Consider the following 14,698-nt stretch of genomic DNA (forward strand, 5'->3'; position numbering starts at 1 on the left):
ATCAAGTAATCTGTATAGAATTTGTGTCTTTGTCATTGTGTAATCTGATATTAATTTAGTAATTTGTGTCTTTGTCATTGTGTAATCTGACATTACATGTCCACAGGCTATTTCTTACACTTATTTTTTGTGTGTGTGACTGCTATCAAACCTGGAAAATATTTTCTTTTCAGAAATATCTTCTTCTCTTAATTTTCTTTTAAAAATCAGTAACAAGTACAAATAAAGCAATTCTTTATTTCTAATATCTGAAACATTATTCTAATGTGACTTCCATTATTAAAGAGGTAGGCAGGAAAAAAGATGGCGGCGGAGGGGAACGGCTGATCTGTTGCCTCGCATGGCAGTTCCGAAAAAAAAACTAAAAGATGGACTGGCAAGCGCGGTGACTCCTGCTCGCGTCTCCCCAGACCGGGCGGCGGCTCCTCTCAGCCAGCACCGCAGCCGGGGCCATGGGCTCGTGGGCGCCGCGGCAACTGCTGTGGCGGCAGCCGCGGACTCGGCGCAGCGGCTCTCGGTGAAGGAAGAGACCATCTTTCTGCGAGACGGGCCCACCCGCGTCACCGACCCGACCGAGCTCCCCACTGAGATCCTCGGGGCCCCGGAGACCGCCAACACCGACTTGGAGGATTCTTAGGACTTCCTGTCTTACACTCGGGTCCTCTGGCCATTTTGGGAGAGGAGAACCGGGAGGGCAGCAGAGTCGAGCAAGGGAACTTCGCGCACAACAATTTCAAGGTTAAACAAAGGAACTTCGCGCGCACAGAGCGTCTGCCACCCAGAACCACAGGAGAGCTGGCTGAATGGTGGATTTACAGCTAAGAGAGAAGAGGAAAGAGCGAACTCTGGAGGAGCTGAGGTGCGGAGGCGCGTGGGTCGGGGGAAGGGAATTGTGGCTTTTGTTCTAAACCTAGGGGAGATTAGCGCCCCAGATGCCTGTGCGGAGAGGCGCGACTCTCGGCCTTCGGATCGGAGAGTGGGAGTGACTTCCTTGCGGAGGCGCGCCCAGCAATCAGTGTTTGCTGCATTGGAGTGCGGAGCGAGGGGGCTTGGAAGCGTGGAGGGCAGAAGGAGCGGACTTGCAACCAGTGCGGTTCGCCACGCCATGGTCTGGTGGCGCCCTGAGGCCCCGCCCCGCCCTGAGACTCGCCCCGCCCTGGGACCCGCCCAGCTCGTTTTGCAGCTCCGCCCCGCACGTCTTGCAGGCACACCTGGGCTCCAAGCAACGGCTTTTGCATGTGGGTGGCCTGCCCTGTGGCAGCTTGACCAGATAAACTGCGGTTCTAGTCGGACTGCTCTAGGGACGCTCAGACAGGAGGAGGAAACTGCAGTTTTTGCCGCAAATCCTGCTGAGTGGTCTCAGGTAGTAGATGACCTACACACCATTGGAGACCCAGAAACGAGGGCATCTAGTGGTCGGTATGAGATGACACCAGATTTCAACCACTCACATAAAGGACACATTCTAGAGGCAGACTCAGTGAGCGCCAAAGCCTTGCTGCACCAAGCCCCGGCCCATAAATCTGTCTCCTACACAGCAACTCTTCCTTTACAGTCACAGAGGATCCGCACAGCCAATCGGCCTGGAGGACAATTTCTCCCAGCGACACCAACAACAATCAAGACTTAACTATACAAAGGAAGACCAAGATGGAGGCATAGGGCGGAAGCCTGATTGTTGCCTACCACAACAATTTTGAGTCTACGATGGGAGAGCAGAGCAGACACCATCCAGAACCACCGGAGGGCTGACTGAGCAGATGCTCTACAACTAGAATAAAAGAGAGGGGTACTCGGGACGATGCTGATGCCGGTGACCCAAAGATCACACTTTAAGATCTACGGCTCAGGCGACACAGTGGCGGCCTGGAACGTGCTCTGCGCAGTCCCTCCGGCGGTCTCCGGCTGAGGGGAAGGCCCCACTCGCTGCCGAGCGCGGACAGACGAGCCACTGGGAAACAAGGGGTGGGAGACTCCGCACTTGCTGACCTCCGAGTCCTTCAAGAATCTCAACGCCCAGGAAGCGGCCAGGTGCGCACGCTCGGTGACTGGCCACCGCTGCAGACCCAAGGGGCGACGCAGCCACCCTGGACCAGCCCGCCGCCGCACACCGGGCACACCGGAGCTTCGCCGAGCCCGCCGCCCAACGAGTTCTGCGGCGGCTGCCCTAGAGCTCTGAGAAAATGGCCGAAGGAATTACTGAGAATGAATGGACCAACAGGAAATGGGATCAAGAAGACGAAACCCCGCTGGGTCCCGGATCCGGGTGAAGCTGCGCACCTCTGGGTCCGGGTGAGGCTGGGAACTGGGTCAGGGTGAGTCTGGGTCCAGGGTCCGGGTGAGGCCGTGGGCCCCTGGAGCCGGGTGAGCCTGGCCCTGGGTCCGGGTGAGGCCGTGGGCCCCTGGATCCGGGTGAGCCTGGCCCCGGGTCCGGGTGAGGCCCTGGGCCCCTGGATCCGGGTGAGCCTGGCCCCGGGTCCGGGTGAGGCCGTGGGCCCCTGGATCCGGGATAGCCTGGCCCTGGGTCCGGGTGAGGCCGTGGGCCCCTGGATCCGGGTGAGCCTGACCCCGGGTCCGGGTGAGGCCCTGGGCCCCTGGATCCGGGTGAGCCTGGCCCTGGGTCCGGGTGAGGCCGTGGGCCCCTGGATCCGGGTGAGCCTGGCCCCGGGTCCGGGTGAGACCCTGGGCCCCTGGATCCGGGTGAGCCTGGCCCCGGGTCCGGGTGAGGCCGTGGGCCCCTGGATCCGGGAGAGCCTGGCCCCGGGTCCGGGTGAGGCCCTGGGCCCCTGGATCCGGGTGAGCCTGGCCCTGGGTCCGGGTGAGGCTGTGGGCCCCTAGATCTGGGTGAGCCTGGCCCCGGGTCCGGGTGAGGCCCTGGGCCCCTGGATCCGGGTGAGCCTGGCCCCGGGTCTGGGTGAGGCCGTGGGCCCCAGGATCCGGGTGAGCCTGACCCCGGGTCCGGGTGAGGCTGTGGGCCCGTGGATCCGGGTGAGCCTGGCCCCGGGTCGTGGACCCCTGGATCCGGGTGAGCCTGGCCCCGGGTCCGGGTGAGGCCGCGGGCCCCTGGATCCGGGTGAGCCTGACCCCGGGTCCGGGTGAGGCTGTGGGCCCGTGGATCCGGGTGAGCCTGGCCCCGGGTCATGGACCCCTGGATCCGGGTGAGCCTGGCCCCGGGTCCGGGTGAGGCCGCGGGCCCCTGGATCCGGGTGAGCCTGGCCCCGGGTCCGGGTGAGGCCGCGGGCCCCTGGATCCGGGAAAGCCTGGCCCCGGATCCGGGTGAGGCAGTGGGCCCCTGGATCCGGGTGAGCCTGGCCCCGGGTCCGGCCGAGACCAAACCAGAGGGAGTCGAACCTGCAATACCACCATTTGTCCACCATCCAGACCTGAGGGGTCAGTGCCAACATATACTCATAAGGAACTGGTGGACATTGATATTGGGTCTCAAAAGAACTGTTGGTCCAGAAAGAAACTCACTACTGACTGATTCATTTGCCTGTCAGCATAACTATTATTGCTCGTCGCACATTCAATTCTTATAAGTACATCTCTAGTGACACATGATTTTGCTCATCTAGGGGAAATGATGAACAACATGGACTGATGAACAAGAACAGAACCAGAAACAAGGAGACATCGATCGGACTATCGGGCCTCAGAGGGAGGATAGGGGAGGGTGGGGGGAGGGGGGAGAGATCAACCAAAGGTCTTGTGTGCATGCATAAGAGCCTAACCAATGGTTAAGTCCAACAGGGGGTTGGGGCATCCATGGGGAGGGATGTGGGATGGGAATGGGGGGATGAGGACAAATATGTGACACCTTAATCAATAAAGAAATTAAAAAAAAAAAAGAGGTAAACCCATGTACATTTGTCTCTATTTTGATTGTCATTGTATAATTTAAAACCACTGGAAATTCCCTGAAAACTCCAAATCTATTCATTTGGAGAGAATACATAAAATTAGTCTCAGTTGTTTTTATTCACTTGTTGAAAAGTGAATAAAAACAAATTTCAAAATTCACATTCACACAATGTCATTCAGCCATTAAATGTGATGATTTAGGTCATTTTATGATATGGGAATATGGGTGTAATACTTGGTTAAATGGGAAAAGAAATTAAATACATTTAAAATGATTCCATTCATTTAAGGAAAAAAGGTAGACAAATGCAGAGAAAGTGTAGAAGATTATGCTCTCATATGCAGACAGTAATCACCTCTGAATTGAGGAATTATAAATTGATTTAAATTTCCTCATGAGCATTTCTATGTTTCAATATTTATTCAGTAATACATATATACATCATGTTATAATAAATTATAAAACTATTTTACATAAATAATGGTTATTTAGCACCATAGTAAAGATCAAAAAATTATTCTTTTTTTTAAATTAAATTATAGATGGCAACCAATATAACTTTCACTGTGTTGTACCCTCAAAGTTCGTTGCTTTTAAATAGTGTAATCAAAGTTTTTTTCATTTTTTTATGTAAGTATAGTTTGCATACAATATTAAACTAGTTTCAGGTATACATCATATTGATTCAACATTTATATACATTACAATGTGATTGCCACACCAAGTCTAGTAATGGTCTGTGACCTTGCAGACTTATCAAAATATTGTTGGATATATTCTCTTCTTCAATTTTTTAAATTTCTTTATTGATTATGGTGTTACATATGTGTCCTTATTCCCCCATTACCCCCCTTACCCCCCCCCTCATACCCTCACCCCCCTGTTGTCTTTACTGACTATGGTATTATTCTCCCAAATATGTCGAGATGAAATGTTCTGAAGACAGTTGGTGAACTGAAGATTCCACCTGTGCAGCAAGGATGGCTGAATGGCTAAGGCAGTCTGCCACCCACTAGCTGAATGACTTCAGGAAAATGGCCCAACCTCTGGGAGCCTTAGTCATCTCATGTGAAAAGGGAGGATAGTAATAGCCTATCCCGTAGGGTTGTTATCTTGATTAAATGAGTTTATGCATCCACTGTTTGACACATACTGTTATGTGTTTTAAACTAACTATACAAATACCTACTTATCGGTGAGTGGTAAGGATCCGGTCATTTCTTTACTCCAAAACTTTGAAATATTCAGCTGCTGCTATTTCCACAAACAATACACACAAATTTCAAACTTTATAGATGACTTTTGTAAAAATAGTGTAAGATACATTGTCCTTGATGTATGTGCTCTACATGTATTTTCAAATGATTTGAATGCCATTATATTTTTTCCCCAAGCATGGCTAAATGACTATGACAAATAAAAATTGTCATGCTTGAAACAATATATGATATTGCATGGGCGTATATAGGCTAAAAATGATCCCAATGAGACACAGAACAATTATGTTTTCAAAGAAGGCTAATTATGACTTAATGGATGAAAATATTATAATCTAGGCACTTATACCATTTGTAACTGGATCTATTTAGAAATTGTCTTTTCTATGACCCCTTCTTGATTACATAAAGATAATTATTCCATCTGTGAAAACTTACCAAAATATAATGTATTATGGAAGGCTTGTGGAAAGCTAAACTAAGCTCATCTATACTAGCTTCTCATAGAAAAAAGCATATAAAGAATATAATGTCTCCATCTTTAGGAAACCACTCAGTAGGCCTAACCAAAAAAAAAAAAAAAGAAGAAAACTCTTAAAATAATGGGTTCTAAAGCTATCCTTAAAAATAAGAGAAAAGTGCCTTAGCCAGTTTTGCTCAGTGGATAGACAGTCGGCCCTCAGGCTGAAGAGTCCTGGGTTCAATTCTGGTCAAGGGCACATACTTGGGTTGCAAGCTCGGTCTCCAGGGTGCGTGCAGGAGGCAACCCATTGCTTTGTCTCTCTCACATCAATGTTTCTCTTTCTCTGTCTCTCCCTCTCCCTTCCACTCTCTCTAAAACTCAATGGAAAAAATATCGAAATATCCTCAGATGAGGATTAACAAAACACAAAAAATAAATAAAAGAAAATAAAGTTTTATCTGCATCAATTTAAAGAACTATGTCTAACTTCTTACAATGGGGTTGAAGCCAGCAAACAAAGTGCAAAACACATATTAAAATGCGGCTCTTGGGGTTGTACATGGCAATATTATAGTAAAAGTAGTTCGAGATTTTTTTCTTCCTCTCTTAATTTGAAGGATAACTTATAGGAGGGAAAAACTGAGTCCTTGAAATATCTATTAGCAATCTCCATTCATCCCATAAGCACCTTTATAATACTTTATAGCAAAGTAGCATGGATGGTTGGTGGCCAGTTATAGACTAAATCTCAAAGTTTATTTTTTTTAATGTTATAGACACTGTCTCAATACTCATTTTGAAGAAGGCACTCTGTATGGTGTGAATCTACTTAAAATCTTGTCTACTTAAACACTGAAGCAAGGATATTTTAATGAATGTTAGGTGTTTTGAATAAAATGTTAGGTGTTTAAAGCTGAAATATCTTGGAGAAATCCGTATTATCTATTGTCTCATTTCCCATCTAAATATCTACCATTATATCTAATTTCTATTTATTTTTATTTTAATCATTAGTTGTAATACAATGTTAGTTTTCAATGAAATAATGTGAATCTTCTATTCCAAGCATGTTAAATTGGTGACCCATGGGCTGCATGCAGCCCACAATGAATATTTTTCCGTGACCCATGGGCCGCATGCAGCCCACAATGAATATTTTTGCGGCCCAGCCAATATATTGGTATGTAAGAAATGTTTTAATAAAAACTTTATAACTTAATATTTACAATATTCTGTTATACATAATCCTATATAATAAAGAGGTAATATGCAAATTGACCATCACTCCAACACACAATATGGCCCCCTCATGTGGTCAAAGATGACTGTACCAAGATGGCCAGCAGGGGAGGACAGCAGTGATCAAGACAGCAGGGGAGGGAAGTTGGGAGGGACCAGGCCTACAAGGGAGGGCAGTTGGGGGCGATCAGGCCTGAAGGAGATGGCAGTTAGGAGTGACCGGGCTGGCAAAGGAGGGCAGTTGGGGTGACTAGGTCTGCAGGGGAGGACAGTTTGGAGGGACCCAGGCCTGCAGGGGAGGGCAGTTATGAGCGAGCAGGCCTGCAGGGGAGGACAGTTAGGGGTAACCAGGCCAGCAGGGGAAGGCAGTTAGGGTCAATCGGGCCGGCAGGGGAGCAGTTAGGCATCAATCAGGCTGGCAGAGGAGTGGTTAGGGGATGATCAGGCTGGCAGGCAGAAGCAGTTAGGGGCAATAAGGAAGGCAGGCGAGCGGTTGGGAGCCAGCAGTCCTGGATTGTGAGAATGATGTTCGATTGCCCATTTAGGCCCAGTCAGGATTGGGCTTAAACGGGCAGTCAGACATCCCTCAAGGGGTCCCAGATTGGAGAGGGTGCAGGCTGGGCTGAGGGACACCCCCCCATGCATGAATTTTGTGAACCGGGCCTCTAGTTATTAATAACAAACTACAACGTTCGCTAATGACTGATTACTATAATCATGCTGCATTCATTTCCCTTATATGCCTTACACACAGGCACACCATTTCTCTCCACATGCTCAAAGTCACTCACTAATCAGTGTAGAAGGGTTCCTTTTTCTCTGCATCCTTGCCAGCACTTGCCCTTTGTTGATTTGTTGATGATAGCCATTCAGATAGGTGTGAGATGGTACCACATTGTCGTTTTGATTTGCATCTCTCGGATGATTAGTGACTGAGCATGTTTTCATATGTCTCTTGGCCTTCCTTATGTCCTCTTTCAAAAAGTATCTATTTAGGTCCATTTCCCATTTTTTTATTGGGTTGTTTATCTTTCCTTTTGTTAAGTTGTATGAGTTCCCTGTAAATATTGGAGATTAAACCCTTATCGGTGATAACATTGGCAAGTATGTTCTCCCATGCAGTGGGCTTTCTTGTTGTTTTGTTGATGGTTTCTTTTGCTGTGCAGAAGCTTTTTATTTTGATGTAGTCCCATTTGTTTATTTTCTCTTTAGTTTCCATTGCCCTAGGAGTGGTATCAATGAAGCTATTGCTTTGACATATGTCTGATATTTTGCTGCCTGTGGATTCCTCTAGTATTTTTATGGTTTTCTGTCTTATGTTTAAGTCATTTATCCATTTTGAGTTTATTTTTGTGTATGGTATAAGTTGTTGGTCTAGTTTCATTTTATTTTGCATGTATCTGTCCAATTTTCCAAACACCATTTATTGAAGAGACTGTCTTGACTCCATTGTATGTTCTTGCCTCCTTTGTCAAATATTAATTGAGCATAGTAGTTTGGGTTGATATCTGGGTTCTCTATTCTATTCCATTTGTCTATATGTCTGTTCTTGTGCCAGTACCAGGCAGTTTTGAGAACAGTGGCTTTGGGAATGCAGACTGGTGCAGCCACTGTGGAGAACAGTATGGAGTTTCCTCAAAAAACTAATAATGGAACTCCCATTTGACCCAGTCATCACACTTCTAGGAATATATCCCAAGAAACTAGAAACACCAACCAGAAAGGACATATGCACTCCTATGTTCATAGTAGCACAATTTACCATAGCTAAGATTTGGAAACAGCCTAAGTGCCCATCAGCAGATGAGTGAATTAAAAATTGTGCTACATCTACACAATAGAATACTATGCTGCTATAAAAAAGAAGGAATTCTTAGCATTTGCAACAGCATGGATGTAATTGGAGAGCATTATGCTAAGTGAAATAAGCCAGTCGGAGAAAGATAAAAATCACATGATCTCACTCATTTGTGGAATATAATGAACAACATAAACTGATGAACAAAAACATATCCAGAGACAGAGAAGCATCGATCAGACCATCAAACCTCAGAGTGAAGGTAGGGGAGGGTGGGGGTAAGGGGAAGAGATCAACCAATTGACTTGTATGTATGCATATAAGTCTAACCAATGGACACAGACAACAGGGGGATGAGGGTATGCGTGGGGGATTGGGGAGCATTGGGGAGATAAGGACACATATGTAATACCTTAATCAATAAAGAAAAACAAAAAAAGAGAAAAAATAAATAAGCAAAGAGAAAACAATGTCTTAGAGAGCACTTAACAGGAAAGTGTCACTTAAAGGGAGGTTGAATATATAACTATAAAGTGATATTATGGATCTTTTATTTTTCATCTAACACTACAGGAAAAGGGTTATACTTTGTTCTACTAGTTCATGAGCAACTCCAAGAAGTATTTGCTTAATGACAAAAAGCATTACTATTAAAACACAAGCAAAGGATGCAGCTATGTTCTTTTCTCTTTATTATTTTTAGTGTTCTACTTATAGTTCATATTTTTCTCTGAATTGGGTAATATTATTTCTTTATCAAAGGATGTCATAGAATCTTCACTAAAGATTTTAAAGAATAAAATATATGGCAAATTTTTGGAAACAATTTACTAGTAGCTATAATTCAACTTTAAAGCAGGAAAATGGTGGCATTTTTCTGTCCTATTATTGATGCATAACTTGCTCATTTTAATGGGAATGACATTTCTAAGTTTTGTGCCTAGGAAAAATTACTGAGGTTATTTTAAACCATAACGTATGTGCCCAAATTATTTCCACTTTAATATACTATTTTGCAACTTTACAATGATCCTTTATCATGTAAGTTCTTAGAATGAAGACACAGAAAATGTGGATATACTAATCCTGCATGTTGATAAGTCACTGTTGTATAATAACATATAACATTTTTATTTTATTAACATTGGCTCAGATCATGATATAATTTTCAGGTGTACAACATCTAATATACTACAGTATGCTCACCACAAAGTCTAGTTTCCATCCATCACCACACAATTGATCACCCTTTACCCATTTTGTACTCCCTCCACTCCTGAAACCCCTCAGGTAAGCACTCACCAGTTGCCTGCCTCTCTGTTGTTTTGTGTTTGTTTGTTTGCTTGGTGTTTTTGTTGTTGTTGTTGTTTTGGTGGTGGTGGTGGTGGTGGTGGTGTGTGTGTGTGTTTATTTGACTAGTATTCCAAAGTAGGGTCTCTGAAAATTGTGTTTTGCTCTAATATTAAGACATTCTTTGATGATTGTGAATGTCTTCTATAAAGCAGTTAATGCAACAATTTCTGAAGCCAACATTTCTGCTTTACTAAAGCTAGAACTGTTTTGAAACTGAGAAGAGAATTCTCCTACTGATTTATATAAGAATCTTCAAGAGGGCATGTATCATTTCAAAAGGAAATTGACTAGTTAAGTTGTGGAAAGGCAGATTTTAGAACATGTGCTGGATTCTCTCAAATGAGGGGTGATGTGAGTTGCTAACAAACTCTCTAACAGTGTGGATTTTTTTTATAAAAGTGTCAAACATATTTCTGGTCACTTTGGTAAAAGTAACTCATTTCTCAAATATGTGAGCTGTAAGCAGCTTTGCCAGAGAAAAGGATTCATACAAGATTATTAAATTCCATATTTGTTTATGTTTCATCCCCAATCTGATATGCCAAAGCAAAGATACAGGAATTTGAAGATCATGGGCAGTAAAGAAATTCACCATAACAACAAAGTAGAAAAATTCCATTTCCTCATATTCATCAGCAGAGTTCTCAAACATGAGGTCAGTGGCAATAAAACCCAGTCAACAAAGGTATGTGAAAAGAACAAACACTAATTTATATCACAATACTGTCAATAACATGTTAAATACTACTGTGTAATATCTGAAATCCTATCTAATGAAAGAGTAATATGCAAATTGACCATACCTCTGCTATACCCACAAGCCACACCCACCAGCCAATCAGGAGCAAGTATGCAAATTAATCCAACCAAGATGGCTGCGGCCACGGAGCAAACAGGAGGCTTGGGTTTCCCCAGCAATGGAGGAAGCCAAGCTTCCCGCACACCCTGGCCAGCCCTGGATTCCACTCAAGGCTACAAAGTTTCAATTATAGAAGATAAATAAATCCCAACAAAAATAGCTGAGGCCACGGAGCGAGCAGGAGGCTTGGATTTCCCCAGTGATGGAGGAAGCCAAGCTTTCCACCCACCCTGGCCTGCCCTGGCCTCTGCTCAAGGCTGCAAAGTTTCAATTATAGAAGATAAATAAATCCCAGATACCAGGGCCTCAGCTTGGGTCGCCGGGGGGTGTGGCTGGCCTGCAAACCAACACAGGCCCCTCACCCAGGCCGCCCCATGCCCAAAGGGAACCCCCACCCTGATCCAGCACACCCTTCAGGGCAAACCAGCCAGCCCCCACCCATGCACCAGGCCTCTATCCTATCTAATAAAAGAGTAATATGCAAATTGACCATCACTCCAACACACAAGATGGATGCCCCCATGTGGACACAAGATGGCCACCACAAGATGGCCAGCAGGGGAGAGCTGTTGGGAGGGAACAGGCCTACAAGGGAGGGCAGTTGTGGGCAATCAGGCCAGCAGAGGAGGGCAGTTAGGGGTGACCAGGCCAGTAGAGGAGGGAAGTTGGGGGCAACTGGGCCTTCAGGAAAGGGCAGTTGGGGGGGACCCGGGCCTGCACGGGAGAGCAGTTAGGGGTGACCAGGCCTGCAGGGGAGGGCAGTTAGGGGCAATTAGGCTGGCAGGGGAGCAGTTAGGCATCAATCAAGCTGGCAGGGGAGTGATTAGGGAGTGATCAGGCTGGCAGGCAGAAGTGGTTAGGGGCAATCAGGAAGGCAGGCAGGCGAACAGTTGAAGCCGCCAGCAGTCCTGGATTGTGAGAGGGATGTCCGACTGCCCATTTAGGCCCAATCCTATCGGGATCGGGCTTAAATGGGCAGTCAGACATCCCTCGAGGGGTCCCAGGTTGGAGAGGGTGCAGGCTGGGCTGAGGGACACAAACCGCTGTGCACGAATTTCGTGCAGCAGGCCTCTAGTATAACATAATATTTAAGGGCTACATGTTAAGAAAATGGGTGACAAACAATGCAGTATCAATTTATATTATAAAAAATTTCTAAAATAATAATAACAATTCTTAAAAATGCATAGGAAGCTTTTGTGCATATAATTTTAAAACATCCTCAATTTATGATGATTTAATTGAATTTATAAAAAGTCTGGAGATAAGTATTCTGGAAATATTCCAAGAGGGAAAACAAAGCAACAAAAATATAAGCAGATAATATGTGCTTTAAGACTTTTACAAATTGTGTGTGTGTGAGGGAGGAAGGGAAGTAGGAAGTGAGAGAGAGAGAGAGAGAGAATAAATATTTCATTAACACACAAGTAACGGACTTATTAAAACTGAGGCTGTAAAATGCCAATATAATTTACATAATCTGATACATTTCATTCATTGTTAAATCTTGGGAAATTAGAAAATACATGTAATAAATTAGATGATTTCTAGATATCATAAGCTTGTTGTTTTTAAAAGTTGAATGATTCCTTTTAGAAAATAATTTATTGGTTGAAAAATTAGAAATAATTTTTATAATTTATTTATTGGTTGAAAAATTAGAAATAATTTTTATAATTTATTTACTGGTTGAAAAATTAGAAATAATATTTCTCCTCTGTAAGGAGAAATATTCAGATTATATTGAAATTTAAATATTTTTAAATATTTTTACAATATATTTTTAAATTATGGTTGACGTACAATATTACATTAGTAAGTTACTATGATTTTATTAACTATATTCCCTATATTTTATAATACTTCTCAGTAATTTATTTTACAACTGGAAGTTTGTAATTCTTCACCCCCTCTAGCTTTTTCAAATAAAAAATTATAAGCATGCATATTTATATAATTGACATACTTAACCCTTTGCACTCGCTTGCTTTTTTCTCGATTCCTTTATTCTAATGCTAACCGCATCGAGTCACACTCGACATCTGCGTGCAAAAGGTTAAACATCCAAAGTATTTAGAATTTTAATAGAGTATTATTGAACATATTTTATTATGTTATTTGATACTGTAAATACACCCAAAACATCCATATTACTAAATTTGCAAACATTTTATATAAATAATGTCTTCTATGTAAATATAGTAAGTGAATTCATAGAGCTCAAGTTAAGTTTATATAATATAAAGAAAACATTTACCATTCTATTTAGATATTTTTTATTGTTTACCTCATCCTGTTTGTTGTTGATTTTTTAAATATATGTTAGTTATAGATTTACTAAATCCCTTTGACAAAACTTCAATGGATATTTTTTCAAAATTAGTAGCCTAATTAAAATTATTTTTAACAAATTATAAATTAAAATTGAAACAATATTAAATGTCAATATTAACATTTTGCATTTTGTTAATTTATACATTCATGTGATTTGTATTTGATAAATTAGCCTTTTTGTTATATGTATTGAATATAATATATTGCAAATTAATATATATGCATGTTTTAATATGTATGTGTTTATATTCATAATATACTCAGTAGTTTACTTTTATTAGTATTATTATAACATTCTTAGTTACTTAAGCTTTTGGTTTTCAGAATTGTCTAAAGTCAATGGCAAGTTTGATAGAAAAAGAGGAAGAAAAGTAAATAACTGTATGTCAGATTTGATAATAGATTGTCCTTCAAAGAAACATTTAGATTTATTTTGATATGCAGAAAGCACCATACTGAATATCATTTACTAAAAATAAATTATTTATCATATATTAAAATATTCACTGTGTAAATAAATATTTCCCTCATATCTTTAAGGTTGACAACTTTATTGTTCATAACATTTGTTAGTACAGACTAATGCATGATAAATTAAAAACCAAATTCTATAGAAAGTAAAAGATTCAGTAGTGAGTGGAACATACCTCCCAGGAAACAATGTTTCGAAAGTTCTAGATGTGAACAACTTTTAATTTTCCTCAATCTAAATGGTAAAGATGGCGAGTTGCTCTCCCACATAGTTGTGTTAGAGAAATTTCAGTATACATGTCACAGGTTTAAAATTTTATCATTTTTTCTTTCCTTTATGAAGTGCAAACTAACAAAGAGCTTTTCAAAGTACTTTTTGCCCCTATAGTCATTAAAGAAATAATTTATATAGTTCAATATATGCCTGATTAACACATTCTTACCTGTGTCTCTTCACGTTCAAGGACTTCTGTGGAAATTAACATTCAAAATTCATGTTGACCACATGAGAAATATTAGAAGAGATCATTCTTACTTTGCTTCTCTGGCTCCTCATCAAAACTGCATGAGCCACATTGCTCGGAGCTGGGCTTTAAGTACTCTTATGTCACTGCTTAATACTGAATGCTATTTTGGTTTTAGTGTGTAAAACCACAGACACTGAGCCCTTTGTGTGAAATATCATAAGGTCTCTCTGGTGTCCACTCCTAGTCTGGAATTCAAATGCAGACAGCTCCAGCAAGTAGTATGAGCTGATTATATATGTGTTTTTCCTTTTTTTCTAACAACAAACAAAAAGAAAAACAAAATAAAAGTACTTATTGGTTTGAGGTGATAAAGGGGGGATGCAACTTATGTAAGAGAATTCCGCAAGTGGAAAGGCCATGCCCTCTGCTTGGGGATTAGCTGATGAAACAAATGACCAATTTAACGTTAGCAGGAAAGTTTCTAAAAAGAGAAGAGCTTTTCCATTGTGTCTATGCCTTCTGGCCACTTCTTAATTCAGTCTTTCTGCTCAGAAATCAGTAACACAGAGAAAGAGAAGGCAGTGTCTAAATTGTAATCCTCCTCTTTTCCTGGGCTTATTTTCTACCTAAATATA

At 42.5% G+C, this 14,698-nt stretch overlaps 1 protein-coding gene across 1 annotated transcript in view; it reads right to left on the reverse strand.

Moving 5' to 3' along the window:
* CDH19 (cadherin 19) overlaps positions 1-14,149 on the reverse strand; it is a 61,765-nt gene extending 47,616 nt beyond the window's left edge. Inside the window, exon 1 of the mRNA XM_079783460.1 lies at positions 14,040-14,149. The gene's annotated coding sequence lies outside the window, so the exon portion shown is untranslated. The remainder of the gene's footprint in view (positions 1-14,039) is intronic.
* Between the last annotated feature and the right edge of the window lie 549 nt (positions 14,150-14,698).

This window comes from Cnephaeus nilssonii (assembly GCF_951640355.1).
Source record: "Cnephaeus nilssonii genome assembly, chromosome: 11".
In the NCBI taxonomy this organism is placed as follows: Eukaryota; Metazoa; Chordata; class Mammalia; order Chiroptera; family Vespertilionidae; genus Cnephaeus; species Cnephaeus nilssonii.